At 38.1% G+C, this 14,512-nt stretch overlaps 1 protein-coding gene across 2 annotated transcripts in view; it reads right to left on the reverse strand.

Annotated features, from left to right (window-relative positions):
- The window catches only part of RHOH (ras homolog family member H), a 44,494-nt gene extending 40,551 nt beyond the window's left edge, over nt 1–3,943 (reverse strand). For both annotated transcript variants that reach the window (XM_027055690.2, XM_027055711.2), the window contains exon 1: nt 3,668–3,943. The gene's annotated coding sequence lies outside the window, so the exon portion shown is untranslated. The remainder of the gene's footprint in view (nt 1–3,667) is intronic.
- Between the last annotated feature and the right edge of the window lie 10,569 nt (nt 3,944–14,512).

The raw sequence follows: 14,512 nt of genomic DNA on the forward strand, positions 1-14,512 counted from the left end.
TGGAAAGAAAAGGAGGAAGGACATTCTGAGCAGAGATAATTTATATGTGCAAAGTCCCTGATGAAGGAAAGAGTTTGCTGTGTTCAAGGGAGTGGAAGAGGATTAATATGTCTAGTGTTCAGCAGTGGCAGGAATAAACAGTGCAAGACGGGCATTCTCAGAGAGGGACACACCATCACTAAGCCCATAAGAGACCCTTACATGAACGTAAGTGTCCATTTATTAATGTGCACTAAGAACTCAATCTGCCGGGTGAGATCCTTGAGCTCTCTGATGACTATATTATCTCCTTCTAGAAAATTCTCCGTGGAAAGCCAGATCACCGCCATGATATTATTAGATAAGTAGAACATATAACTTGTGGATACCTTAGTTATTTACCTCTGGTTTTGTTCATCGAAAGATTAGGGCAGCTTGTAAGGATACATATACCTTAGCAAGATAAAACCAATTGAAAATAAGAAATGAAAAGATGAGGCCAAGAGAAATGAAGACAAAGATTCTAAAACCAGAGGTGAGGTTGATACAGAAAAGATATGCCATGTGGTGCTAAGCTTTTAAGCAACCATATGAAATAACAAATTCTTCCACATAAAAAATTGAGTGCCCCTCAATAAAAATGACTATTTCTGAGACTAAAGAGAAACGCAGCCCCTGAATTCTCATAGAGAGGACATAATGGCTGAAATGAAACACCGTCTTTACGCTAAACACAGCCAGTGACAAGTTTTGCAAGGTGGTTCCTTACATTGCTTCTCAGTGCAGGCTGATTTCATCTCCTGAAACACTTGACTAAAAGCAATCCCAGGGTGCAAGTAGGGGAGGGTGTGCCGGAAAGGGGTGGTTAATACAGGGTGCGCTATCCCCGGGCACTGCTATGAGGTGCCAAATTAGTGCAGAGATGAAGATCAATTTCAGATTTCCTTCAGAAAATTGGGGATAGAAGAGTTTTCTCATCCAAGCTTCTAAAAGAATCAGGGCAGCAGTGACTTCAAAATTGGTCATACTTGCAGCAAGAGACCTAGGGGTTTTCTGTGTCCCCATTTCCTTTGAGAAAGTGGAGGAGTCGGGCAGGGACAGTGGCCTGCATGGACAACCCCCCTCCACCTGCAGGAGAAGGTGAGGCAAGACTCTGCCCTTTGAGACACAAAGCAAGAGGTGCCATAAGCATGAGGCCTCAGGCCTTGTGCATTTTTCCACAAAGGGGCACGCATACTCCCAGGGTCAGGCCACGTGGGGTGTGTCTGAGGGTCCAAGCACTCCTGTCGCATCCTGGATGGTGCTGGGAAGGGCATTGCTGGGTCTGGCTGCAAGACTGCCCTTTCCCGCTTGGCTCCCTGGCTGACCCCTCTTCTTCTGATGGACTGGCTCACTCTGTGTAATTTGTCGTTTCCGGTGTTCTCATATAGGCATTGTGCTTCCTCCTGTTCTTGACGTGAGAAACAGTTTCTCCTAATGTCTCTCCCACACCTCTAATCTTCACATAGAGTTTAATCCCAGATGGTATTTTCATGGTAAGGGTGGGAGGGGTTTGGGGAAAGCTATCTAACTTTCTTCCTTTCCTGGAAATCTCTCTTTTTGGTTCTGTCCCAATCTCTCTTTTTCTCTCTTTCTCCCCTCATTCTGTTAATAGACAGGGATACTGTTGGGGGTGGAAGCAAATGACTTAAACTACACATATATACCACACATCCACAGACACACACACATCCAAACTTCTCAGGGCATCAGTTCTGATGCCTTGGGCCCAAGGTGGAGGAAATCCTGGGGAATTCAGCTATGGGTATGGGCCTCCTAGCAGGGAACAGACCCTATTATAAGCCATATTCCAGGAACCCACCTCCCATGAGCTCCCATACCCCCCATGTTGACATTGCCAGAGCCCTCACCAACAGTCTTGTAAAGTCTAGTACAGAGGCCCTTGAGCCCTATGGCCTGGCCTTGCGCACTGGTGTATCTTAGACACTGAAAAGTCATGCGAGAACCATTTGCTGAACGATAGACTGATTCTCTCATCTAATCCTCACGATGACTCTATGTGGTAAACATTTTAAAATATGTTTTACAGACAAGGAGACCTCAGCTGGCTAAATGAAACTCTATGGCCTATGAAAAGGTGATGAAAGTTTTACCCCATCCAGCTGTCCTGGCTCTTTACGCCACCGTGTCCCAATAGAGAGAGCTGGGCCGTTGAGGGGAGGGAGATTCAGCCAGAGCCCCCAGGCCACAGGTCCATTTTTCCTCTCTTGGGTACCCCTCCTCTGAGATTCCCAGGCAAACACAATCCGCTTAAGGTCAAGACTTGCTTTCTCAAAACACCTTCATTTGAAATGCCCTCTGATATGGCAGAAGAACAGTTTATTTTCTCTTTAACAGTCTCCTAAGAACAAGGGCCTCTTTTATTGAGGATTTTTAAATAATAAGACAAATGTCTGTATACCCTGAACTCAGGCATAAGTGGTATTCTTGCCCATTGCAAACACGTTTTGCCATTTATTCCCAAGAGGACTCTTAATGACAATGGTAATCGTAATGTATAGTAAAATCTTGGAGACCTTGCGATATCAATCATTTACTAAATTATTTCTGCCCTTGGTTAGTAAGATGCCTCTCCTTCTTCTTACTATTAGCTTATTAACTGAAATGATTTAGATTTAGTGGGTAGCTTTTAATGTTTACACAGACCCTCATCTGTGATATGCCACCTAATAAGATAAAATATTTCAGTGGGTTCTGAAGATGGATATAGGTACTAAAACCTTGTCTGAATGCTTTGAAACCCAGGGCATTGGTCATACTGTAATTATTTTTACCCAGCTCCCCACTGCGTGATAACTGTATTAAACCAAAACACGTATCCTTCTGATTGAGAGATTTCATGATGAGGATTGCAAAATGTTAGCCCTTCATAAAATAAAGAGGTTAATTCTGATGTATAATAACATCAGTGTAAAATACATTCATAGAAAATACCCTTTAAAATTCTACATATTAAAATATCTTAGGAACGCCACAGGCTAGAAATCACATGAACAATTTCTTCCTTGCACATTTTAACTCGTTATAAACAACAGCCACCTTAACCAGATAAGAATATCGTTTCAAACATCTTCTAGCTTCTCTCTTATTGCCATAACCATAAAGACTATCATTTCCCCCGCCATTCTTCCCATCATCTATCTTCTCTTTAACTGTTTTAATGCAACATGCTGCTTTTTGTGTTAGTGAATATTAGGTTCTCCGGATTCTCAACTGCCATTTTTATCCTGGTCTGTTTGCCCTGTGTAACTGTGTTTATCTAGCAAACATTTACATCCTGGTTCTTTTTATTGCAAAGCCATAATTCATAACAATGCAGGGTCTTGTTGAAGAAGATGATAGCACCCAAAGTAATCATTCAAGCTGTGGCTCTAAAGTTATTGTACTTTTTTTTTTTTTTTAACTGTTGGAACAGAGCTAATGTAGTCAAATGACCATTATCCTGCAAAGCAGTCACTTGGTAGTTGATGCACTTTTCCGACATTGCAGGCATTAGTCAAAGCGCTTTTAGAAACGTTTACAATATCCTCCTGACACAGTTTAACAAACTACAAAAGAAAACCAAAATCACTACCCTCTGTTCACAACGTGTTTTTAACTCCAAATATAATCTGGCTTGGTCACCCACCTTATCCACTGGCTGAAGCTCCAAAGGGCTGTCTCCCAAAATCAAATCCACCTGAAAAGGACAAAGATTTGCTATCATTGAAGAAACTTAAAAGAATGTGCCTCGGGTTCAGAGAAAATCCATAAGAGGAGCTTGAGACATGATGTAAGAGCAGTGTCTTTGGGTCAAGTGCGTAAACTCCCATGGGACCCCTGCAAAGGGTGCAACATTCACTCTGATGCAGAAATTCTGGTTTGTTTAAAAAAGAGGAAGAAGGCCATCACTGCTTCTTCTCACATTCATATTTTACTCGTTGCCTTGATAGGGATCTTCAGTTTGGGCACAAACATCACAGGGTAACTGCAACTCAGCACACCTGCTCGGAGCGGGGGTTGCAAACGTTTCAGTTATAAAGCAGAGACCAGTGAGTGCTAACTTGCCATCTCTTCAAAATAACAGATCTCCTGCACAGTTCTGGAGGAACAGGTTGAAGTCTGTACCCAAAGGTAATCTGACATTTTGGAGAAAGTATAAATTTGAATTAAGACAAAGCAAGATTCAAATTCCATCTCCATTTAATTGCAAGGATACGGCCCTAGTTGTCCCATCTGGAAAATAGGTATAATAAGAACTATCTTGGAAGGATTTTTGTAAAAAAGCTGTAAAGTCCTTGAAGTGTAGGAGACACAAGTTAACATGGTGGCTATTATTTTTTAACGTTTATTTATTTTTGAGACAGAGAGAGACAGAGCATGAACGGGGGAGGGTCAGAGAGAGGGAGACACAGAATCGGAAGCAGGCTCCAGGCTCTGAGCCATCAGCCCAGAGCCCGTCACGGGGCTTGAACTCACAGAGTGCGAGATCATGACCTGAGCTGAAGTGGGACGCTTAACTGACTGAGCCACCCAGGCGCCTCAACATGGTGGCTATTATTAGCCACTCTTGTTTTGGACTTTTGCCTTCTGGAATTTTTTCCTCCATCTCTATCCCCTCTTTGAATAACAAGTGTTAATTTTCATAATTTGAGAAGCTTTGCCAGTGCCCAAATTCTGGTTGAATAAAGTCATACAAGCTTACACATCATGGATAGGATTCCAATATCATGTGTTTATTGTCTCAACAGTTTAAAAGGATCTAGAATTTTTTTAAAGTAATCTCTGCTCCCAACGTGGGGCTCCCAAGATCGAGTCACATGCTCTACCAGCTGAGCCAATCAGGTGCCCCAAGGATGTAGAAATTTTAAAATGAAGTTGTTAATGGTACTTTATTTTTTATGTGTAATCAAAACAATCACAGAATCTTCAGACATGCCTTCTGAGGTCATCTGTTCATCCACTACACTGTTCACTCACCTAAGATAAGTGAAATTTTTCCTTTCTTGCCTCATTCAACAAATATTTATTGAACACTAGCTATAATATTCATTAAGCACTGTGCTAGGCCCTCAGAAGACAGCAGGGAACAATAACAACCACAAAAATAGCCTGGTCTCATGAGTTTGCATCTACTGGAGAGACATGCAATGAACATAAGTTAGTGTGCTAATTACTAAGAAGAAAAAGCAGAAAAGAGGGATAGAAAGCTTGGGCGAGATGCATATTCAAATAGGAAGGTTAAGAAAGACCTCAGCCAGAAGAAGAGGGAGGTAAAGTCTGTTTTTTAAAACATCCAATAGTGATTTTAATGTTTAATGGTCCTTGACATCAGCATACGTCCTCAGGTTTGATGAGACTTTGCCTTATGCTCACCGTTGGAAGACTTGCTTCCTCGTGTGCCCACTTTGGCAAGGGGGATCTGACTGCCCAGCTCTGGGAGACAGCCCTCCCAGACTGGAAGGGGGGACTCGTGGGTACTCTCCTCTCAGCTCCAACCCTCCACTTTGCTTACTTCTCCTCCTTTCTGCGCTGAGTCTCTCCTCTGAATCCTTGTAAGTCAATTTGTGATGGACTGCTGACATCTAGAGAGAAATATGACCAAAGCCAAACACCTAGTAGAAAAATCCAAGGTGGTAGGAGCTTTTTAAGACAGTGTCACAAAGCTGCCTTGTCCTTCAGCTTGCTATTCTCTGCTCCCATGATCTTTTTAACCAACTCATAATAATAATAATGATGGTCACACTGACCTACCATTTATTGAGCATTTAACATGTGCCAGTTAAGCACTTTATACACATTTTTTTTTTTACTTAATCATCCCAACAAGTATGAGGTAGGTACCATCGTTATCCCCATTTGCAGAGGAGGAAACCAAGGCACAGAAAGCTTAAGTATCTGGTTCAAGATTGCTCAGGCAATAAATGGCATGGCCTGATTCTATAAACCATTTTTGCAATGGTAGCCAGTTGAATTTTGCCAATATCTTTAGTACCCTTATCTACAGTATACAGCTATATCATTTAAATGTTGGTTATTAGGAAGGTCTCCCATTCCAGGCGGATATCCCAATCTCCCAGCCTATTTGCCTGAATTTCACATGGCTTACTGAAGAAGACGGATTTTCTTTTTTTTTTTTAATTTTTTTTTAATGTTTATTTATTTTTGACAGAGAGAGAGAGACAGAGCGTGAGCGGGGGAGGGGCAGAGAGACAGGGAGACACAGCATCCGAAGCAGGTTCCAGGCTCTGAGCCCGACGCGGGGCTAGAACTTACAGACCACGAGATCATGACCTGAGCTGAAGTTGGACACAACCGACTGAGCCACCCAGGCGCCCCAAGAAGACTGATTTTCAAAAGTCATCATTATTCTCATCCCCCCCCAATAAATATCTGAAATATTTTCCTTCACCCTCTCCCTGTGTCTTGTGCTCTTAAAGAATGGTTGTTTCCTTTGTCTTTTTTTTTTCTAAGATGCCTCTCATTTCCTCTTAGTGTATAGGCATGAATGCTAGACATAGTCATTTTTAGATGCTATTTTTATTAGCTATTACCACTATACAAGTAGGCCAGAGGAATTTCAGCCACTATTGAATAATGGTACTGACAATGTGAAGGACAAGTGTAAAAATGGCTCCATATGCACTACTGAATACAGTTCTGGAAGCTGTTAACAGATATATACTGATTTATAGAAGAGACACATTACTGTCTTCTGAAAATTACACAAAACTAGAATTGGTAGGGCTTATCAGTTCATAATTTGATCAGGTGGCTCTCTTAAATGAATAAAATGCATCGTACAGGAACAAATAACAAACACAAGGAATTCAGGGCATGTTATGGGTTGAAAATAAAATGACCAGTGGTATTTTAATTACATAGAGCAGTTTAAAATTTTGTTTGCACAAATGCCCAGTTTGTGTGTAGATTTGGCTTTAGATGAATGTAATTTCATGTTTTCCGTTTTCCTTTTTAAGATTCTATGCACACATTAGGGCGTGTAGGTGGTTCAGTCGGTGAGCCTCCAACTCTTGACTTCGGCTTGGGTCATGATCCCAAGACCATGGGATCAAGCCCCACTTCCAGCTCTGCACTGAGCACGGAGTCTGCTTAGGATTCTCTCTCTCCCCCTCTCCCCTGCTTATGCTCTCTCTCTAAAATAAAAATTAAAAAAAAAAAAAGATTCCATTCACACATTAAAAATGGTTGAAAAAAATCAGCTGGGGACCTCCTTAACCTCACCAGAAAGTAGCATATTCCTTAAACTGGTGTTTATTTCAACAAAAAAATGTTACATTTGATCTGTTAGCAAATCTGGAATGATTTGGCCAGAGCTTTGGGAAGCCAGATTCAGACTAACATATTCCATCTTCCTTACCAATTAACTTCTTGTCTTAGAAATATCCACTGCTCAAATGATAAATGTTGAGTCAACTAAGCAAAATTGTGAATTCCATTCACTTTACTACTGATGCAACATTCATGGACAGAACAAGCTCGAAACATCTGTGTGAATGTTTGTACTTATTTATAGAGTGCAATTTGGTCCGTAGATTAAAAAAAAAAAAAAAAAAAGAACATCATGTCATCCAGCTGAGACTTGACACCAGTTGGCCTTGCTTATCAGGAAAAATAGTTATGGGCACAATGAAAGAGACAGGTGTGGGCACTAGAAGCATCAAGTTTCTTCTGGAAGGTCCTGAGGTCATTTCTTTGCTACTAGCGTCTCCATCTGAAGAAGCAGGCCATTTCAGGTCACTGTAAATCAAAAAATATTTAATGATACGGGAAAGTGCTCACAATATACTGTTAAGTGAAGAAAGTACAATACAAAACTTGAATTTGAATTCAACTATTATAGACGCACCTACCAGTGTTAATAGAGGTAAACTCCAGATGACAGGACACAAGTGATTTTTACGTTTTCCTCTTTCCTTTTCTGTATATCCCAAATTTTCTATATTTATGAATAGTATTTATATAAACCACATAGAAAACTACTGCTGTTGTTTTTATCTGCATTGAGCAAGTCTACCTAAGTTTTCTTCATAAAACCTTGTCACTGCTTCAGCTGCAATGTGTTTTGCATAATAACCAGTGATTTTATAGCAGTTGATTCTCAGAGGACAATTACGGAACCACAGTTGAACCTTGCAAAGTCATCTTCCTCATCACTCAGACTCTATAGTCTTAGACGATTCCAACCAGATGCAAATTCCACTTCCTTGTAGTCTCCAAAAACAAGGGATTCCAGAGGTTTTTGCACTTGCGCTCTTAGATTTTGTCTTAAATTTCCTTTAAAATGGAAACCGTGGCTGGGAAAGATATCCTAAGCTATCAAGTAGCTTTATCTTCTCACGGGAAAGATAAAGGCATACTCAGAAATAAAAGAGCGAGGTTTCCGGGAAACTTATGCAGTGTCTGAGCTCAAAAAGAAAGAGGTAGTGGGAAATGCTTGATGCTTTATTAGAGGAAAACATGTTTGTGACAAGTGCAGTCAACGATTGCAAAAGTTGGTTTCAAGTTAAACCTGCTGCTTTCTTCTTATTATTAGTATTATTACCTAAATTATTATTGCTGTGCAGTGTTTTAATCATTTAGGAGAAAAGGGAGTAATTTTGTAAATTCTCCTTAATGAGCACTTTGTTTAAATGATACTGAAAATTATACATAAAATTTCAAGATTAATCATAAACACCTATTCTTTTTACTTTTTTAACCACAAAAACCTTTTAAAAAGCAAAATTTCTATTAAAACATTTTCATAGTAAAAATTTTGAGTTTTCATGTGTTTATCAAAAACAAAATGGTTTACACTAAAATGTTAACATAATTTCTTTCCTCTGGATGATTGGATTATAAAGGATTTTCTTTTCTCCTTTTTTACTTTCCTGTCTACATATTTTTTAAATTTTATCATAGGAGTACTTATTGATTTTATTGTAAGAAGAATCAAATATTATTATAAAAGTAAAAAAATGGTTTTTATAATTTTGAGCAAACCTATCTCGATGGTATTTATTTTTTTCCCATGGTGTTTATTATTCAAAATATAAAATAAGATTGTTTTTGTTCTCTGTAATTCCTTTCTTTTAAATTAATCTTCTAAATATAAAATAATGAGGCTGTTTTTAATGCTTTGGAAGGAAAACATTAAGTTACAAACTTTTCTTTTAACTTTGAATTTTTATCTTTCAGATTAATTTACAATTTACAAAATACTTGTGTGTATATTATTATTTTTGATCCTCAAAAGATCACTGTAAAATAGCAAAAACCAGTATTATTATTATTCTCACAACCTCATTTTATATGTAACTGAAGCTCAGAAAGGTTAAGCAACTTATATAAAGCCACACAGCCAGTGAGTGAGAGAACTTTCTAGACCAATTAACTTCTACAGCATTTTCCCCTTCAGATAACAAATTACATTTCAAACTGATTCATTAACACAGTAAAAGGTATACATAGAAGAGAGACATGTAAAAAATCAAGAAAATCTGTTATTTTAAAGGGATCATAGATTTATTAATATAAAAAGATACAAAACTAAAGTATCTGTATAATTAAATCCTAATTTTATATGAAAAAATATATTCATGTCTAAAAGGATCGAAAATAATTACATCAAATAATAGTGATTGTCTCTGGTCAAATTGAAGATAATTTTTTCACTTATTTAATAATTCTTTCATTTTGGGTACTCTGCAAATTTTTAACAATCAGAGTTAATTCTATAATCAGAAAGATAAACATTACAAGCTGTTGTTAATAAAGTAATATAAACATATACTTTATTCTCATTAGTGATTGTCTAATGGAATTGGTTTCACTTCCATTTTTGCTTTGCAGCAAATTTTTTATTAAAAAGAAAAGGCAGATGTGGTTTCAATGTAAAAAAAAAAAAAGTGATGGGAAATCACAGCACTGTATTCTGAGGGCTTGGCTCTCTATTCTAACCCATTTAGCAATACAGGGCAAGTTTCGAGAACGTTACCTGAAAAACTATTTCTGTGGTTTTCCTTGTCTCCACAAGTCCCAGTGTTAACTGTTAGCTTGGATGCCTACCTGCCCAACAGCTATTTCCTCTTCCTTGCTAAAAGAACCTCTATTTGGGGATGGGCAAAGTGTCCCAAATCAAGGGATGAACCATGACGTCCAGTCAAAGACAGTGAAAGAAAATCTTTTAGTTCCTGGCTTCCCAGCTTCCCTTGCAGCTCTGGGCAGCCATGTGACCCAGTTCTACCCAATAAAATATTTGGGAAAGTCTTCTTGAGTGCTCCTGGGAAAGATGTTCCTTTCCAGTTAGATCATAGAGACGTGGTCAGAAAGCACATGCCTTCCTTTCATGTTTGGGTGTTGTCCTAGGAGAATACTCTCTTCTGAGAGCTACAGCAGCCATCTTAGGACAAGTAGGAAAGCAGAGAAAACTACAGACACACAGAACCAGAACATTGTTGACCCACTCACCACCTCTTAACTTTTATTATGTGAGAAAATTATCTGCCTGCATTACTTGCAACTGAATGTCCTCTAATGATGTAGTAACACATAACAAAAATTTGAAGTTGAAGCTATCAACATCTTACAAAATGTAAAAGAAATTAGCAAATGCCCAGCCTAAATGGCCAACAGTGTAAAGTGTCATACAGAAATTGCTAGGTAGAAACAATATTATATGTCAAATAGGTCTCAATAAAGCTGGAAAATAAAAAGAAATGATTAGATTATTTTACTGGGATATTATACAGTTACTTTAAAATAATATTTAGAAAGACAGTGTGGCCACATAAGATTCTCATAGTCTAGGATTATGCGAAAATAAAAGAAAAAAGAAAAACAACTTGGGATTATAAATGCACAATGATTACAACAACGTTTTCAAAGACTGTGAGGAAATAAACCCAAACCATTAACAGGAGTTGTCTTGGGGAGATAGGATGCCAATAAATTGTTTTTATCCATTCCTCTATTTTCTAAATATTGGACCTCATAGGTTACAATTTTTACATTAAAAAATATTAAATAACTCATATAGGCATGCAATATAAATCCTTGGAAGAATTAATATCAAATATAAGAATATGCTTGGCTCCCTACTGCCAGACTCAAACTTCCCAGCTTGACTTTCAAAGCCCTTCCAAACATGGCTCCTGCTTACCCTGCTAGCCCTGTCCGCCACCACATGTCCAGTTCCAGCCACACTGAACACTCTCGTGTGCCTCTGTGCATGTTCTTGCCTCAGCCTGAAAAGCCTTTCCTTGTGTGCAGGATAAACATTGGTAGTTGTGCCAAGACTGCTGATTATTCCCCCAAATCCCTTTCCTGAGTAATAGAAAATAATTTTCAACTGAACACACTGCAGTCCAGGATAAAGGCTATATGCCCCAGCCTTCCTTTCAACTGAATATAGTCCTATGGCTTTGTTCTGGCTACTGAGGTGTGGGCAGCCTTTAGGCAACCTCCAGGAATGTCCTTAGTAGGAAAAGGTACTCTCTTCTTCATTCTTTCCTTCTTAGATACTGAAGTTTGAATAGCCATCTTGGACCATGAGATGAAAGCCATGAGTTGAACTTGGAGGAACAAGATAGAAGGAAGCTGGGTCTCTGATGGTCAGTCACTGCCACACCAGCCGTGGGGCACCTACCTCTGGATCTCATCCGCATAAGAAAAGAGATGGACTCCTATCTTGCACACCCACTATTGTTTTAAGGTTTTCTGTCCTACATAATTTAAAACTAATGCTAATTGACATATTAATTTATGAGATAAGCTACTGGCAAAAATGTTTTTAGAAGAGGGATGACAATAATATCACTGAATTGCTATCCAGAAGAAATGAGCAGAAAGTTGGGAGTTTGGGGCTGGCATGCAAAGGAAAACAGAAAGGTTGAAGAGAGAAGGTGCTAGCAATATGGTGAGAAGCCACGGCCACCAATGATTATTTGGGGAGGAGACGGGGGCTAAGATTTGACCAAACAAGTTTTAAGAATAAAGATAATTAATATTAAATATTAATTCACCTATTGTACTCTGCTGCAATGTAATTCCCTGATGTTACTAAATTCCCAGTAAAAATCTAATATACACAACAGCCTGGCATGAGCAGGTTTTTTAAAAAATCAAGGGGAAAGGGTCAAGGCAGAGTAAAAAAACAGCCTAAATGAAACTCCAAAAGGCTGTACATTCAGTGAAAGCTGAAAACAGAGCTTATAATAAGCAAAAGCTTCCTCAAATCCCCAGAAAAGTAGGCAGAAATGCTGTATTTCTCAATATGGAACAACTTTTAGAAGCAATATGGTACATATATTAGCATGTTTTATGTTATATATATATATATTTATATATATATATATATATATTGCATATCATTTTTCTTTATACCAGAAATAGAGTCATGCTAGACATATTGTTTTGCAACTTACTTGTGTTTTAACCAATCAATGTGTCTGGGACACCTTTACAAGTAAATTAACTTTGTCCTTTAAGAAACAGCATAGTATTCTATCATATGGAAGTACCAGAATTATTTTAGTCCATATTGATGCAAATTCACTTTTTTGATATTGCAAATACCAATTTGGTACTGCAAAGTGGTATTTATACTTGTGTAAACCAATGTAACACCTGAATGCAATTGTGCATTAGCAATTAAATATTCCTGGAATGACAGGAAGAGAGACTTTGCAAAGTTTCAGAGTAGATATATTTTTTATTGTGGTAGCTCTTACCACATTGCATTCCGGAGAAGTCTCCAAGTGATGTATGAGTGCCTATTTGCCTGTACACACTAGGTGTTATAAGTCTTTTTCCTTTTCGCCAGCTGAAAAGTGCTATCATGTTATTTAGTGAGATTTAACATCTTTTCACATATTTACTGGTCATCTGTATTGTTTCCCTGAAATGCAGATTTATATCTTGTGCCTGTTTTTTCTAGTAAATTATTTATTTATTTTTTTCATACTTATTTAGAAAAATGTTTATATGTTAAAGTTATCAATAACTGGTCTTATATATTTAACAAAAGTATCTCTTGGTCTGTCATTTGTCTTTTAATTTCATCTACGTTGTCTTTTGCCATGCACAAGATTTTAATTTTGGAAATTACTTAGATTTTGCCACTCCAAAGTGTAAACAATATTTTCCAAGCTATCATTCTATCAAAATTATATGGCAATGATGTAATAATTTAGAGTACAATCTCTAGCACCAAACTGCCTGCGTTTACATCTTAATTATGCTGTATAGCTTCGGGAAAGCTATTTAACTTCTAAGTGCCTTGGTTTCCTCAAATATTAAATGGGGATAAGAATAATATCTATTCCCCAGAAGGCAGTTGGGAGGATTAAATGAGTTAGTACATACTAGGTGTTCAGAATACTCCTTGCAACACAGAAAGTTTCAATAACCATTAGCTACAGTTATTTTGCTGTGTCTTAATGACAGTAGGTTTCCAAAGTGTTTTAATATCTGAAATAGCCCACAAATAAACACTCAAGAAATGCATCCAATCCCAATAATGGCCTTAACCTTTCTGTCACCTGCCAGAAAAATGAAACTCAGCACCTGAAGACAGAAAACTGAAGGCTGCAAATAAGAAGGACAGGGTGCCACAGAGCAAATTAAATAGAAGTACCAGCTGCAAAACTCAACAAGCTATAAGGAAATGGGAGAACATAAGGTAGGAATTATGTTTCATCTGTGAGTCTTCCCCTGACAGGGCTCTCAAACAGCAGCTGCACAAACATGTCTCATCCTTTCTGACACAAATGTGCCGTTCACATTCAAAGGAAACTATACATTGAACCTACTATACATTTAGCAAGTCTCAGGGACTGCCTTGTGTTCAGACCTTTCAAAAGCTTTGTTTAGTCTTGGGCAACTTTATGTTGTTATTTAGAGAGCCTGATCATTGTCCTGTCAGCATTGTGGCTGGAAGACGAAGATTGTTCGTTGTTTTCACGACGATAAAGTGTGCCCACATTTTGTTAATAATCACTGGAATCTCCAGAAAGGCACATGTTGCCCAAGTACCGCTAGTTATTATTATACTTCTTGAATCTCTTCCATATCTGTGAGTACCTTTTTTGTGCCTAAAGCTGAATGGTGTTTTCTTAATGAGTCTACAAGAGTCTTCTCCATGATATTTACATATAGCTGAAGGAACAGCTTTTGGTTTTACTGACCAACTCTTGTTATATTTGTATTTATTTCTGATTTTTGTCTATTTCATTTGTAATGATACAGGCAACAGAAAGGTAAAGACTACTTTTGAATTTCAGTACTCATTTCTGAGCAAGCAATTCATCCCCCTGTTACTTTCTTTGATTTAGTCTGTTGTTTGTTTTCTGGTTGCTCAAGTGAAATGCTCAGTCTTTTTCTTTTCAGTTGCTCTCATTTCGTAATAAAAGCACTTGGTGATAGCAACTTTATTTGAATTTCAAAGGACAGAGTGATCCAGGAGACATCTAGGCTACAAATGATTTATAAA

Source organism: Acinonyx jubatus, chromosome B1 (assembly GCF_027475565.1).
Source record: "Acinonyx jubatus isolate Ajub_Pintada_27869175 chromosome B1, VMU_Ajub_asm_v1.0, whole genome shotgun sequence".
NCBI lineage: Eukaryota > Metazoa > Chordata > Mammalia > Carnivora > Felidae > Acinonyx > Acinonyx jubatus.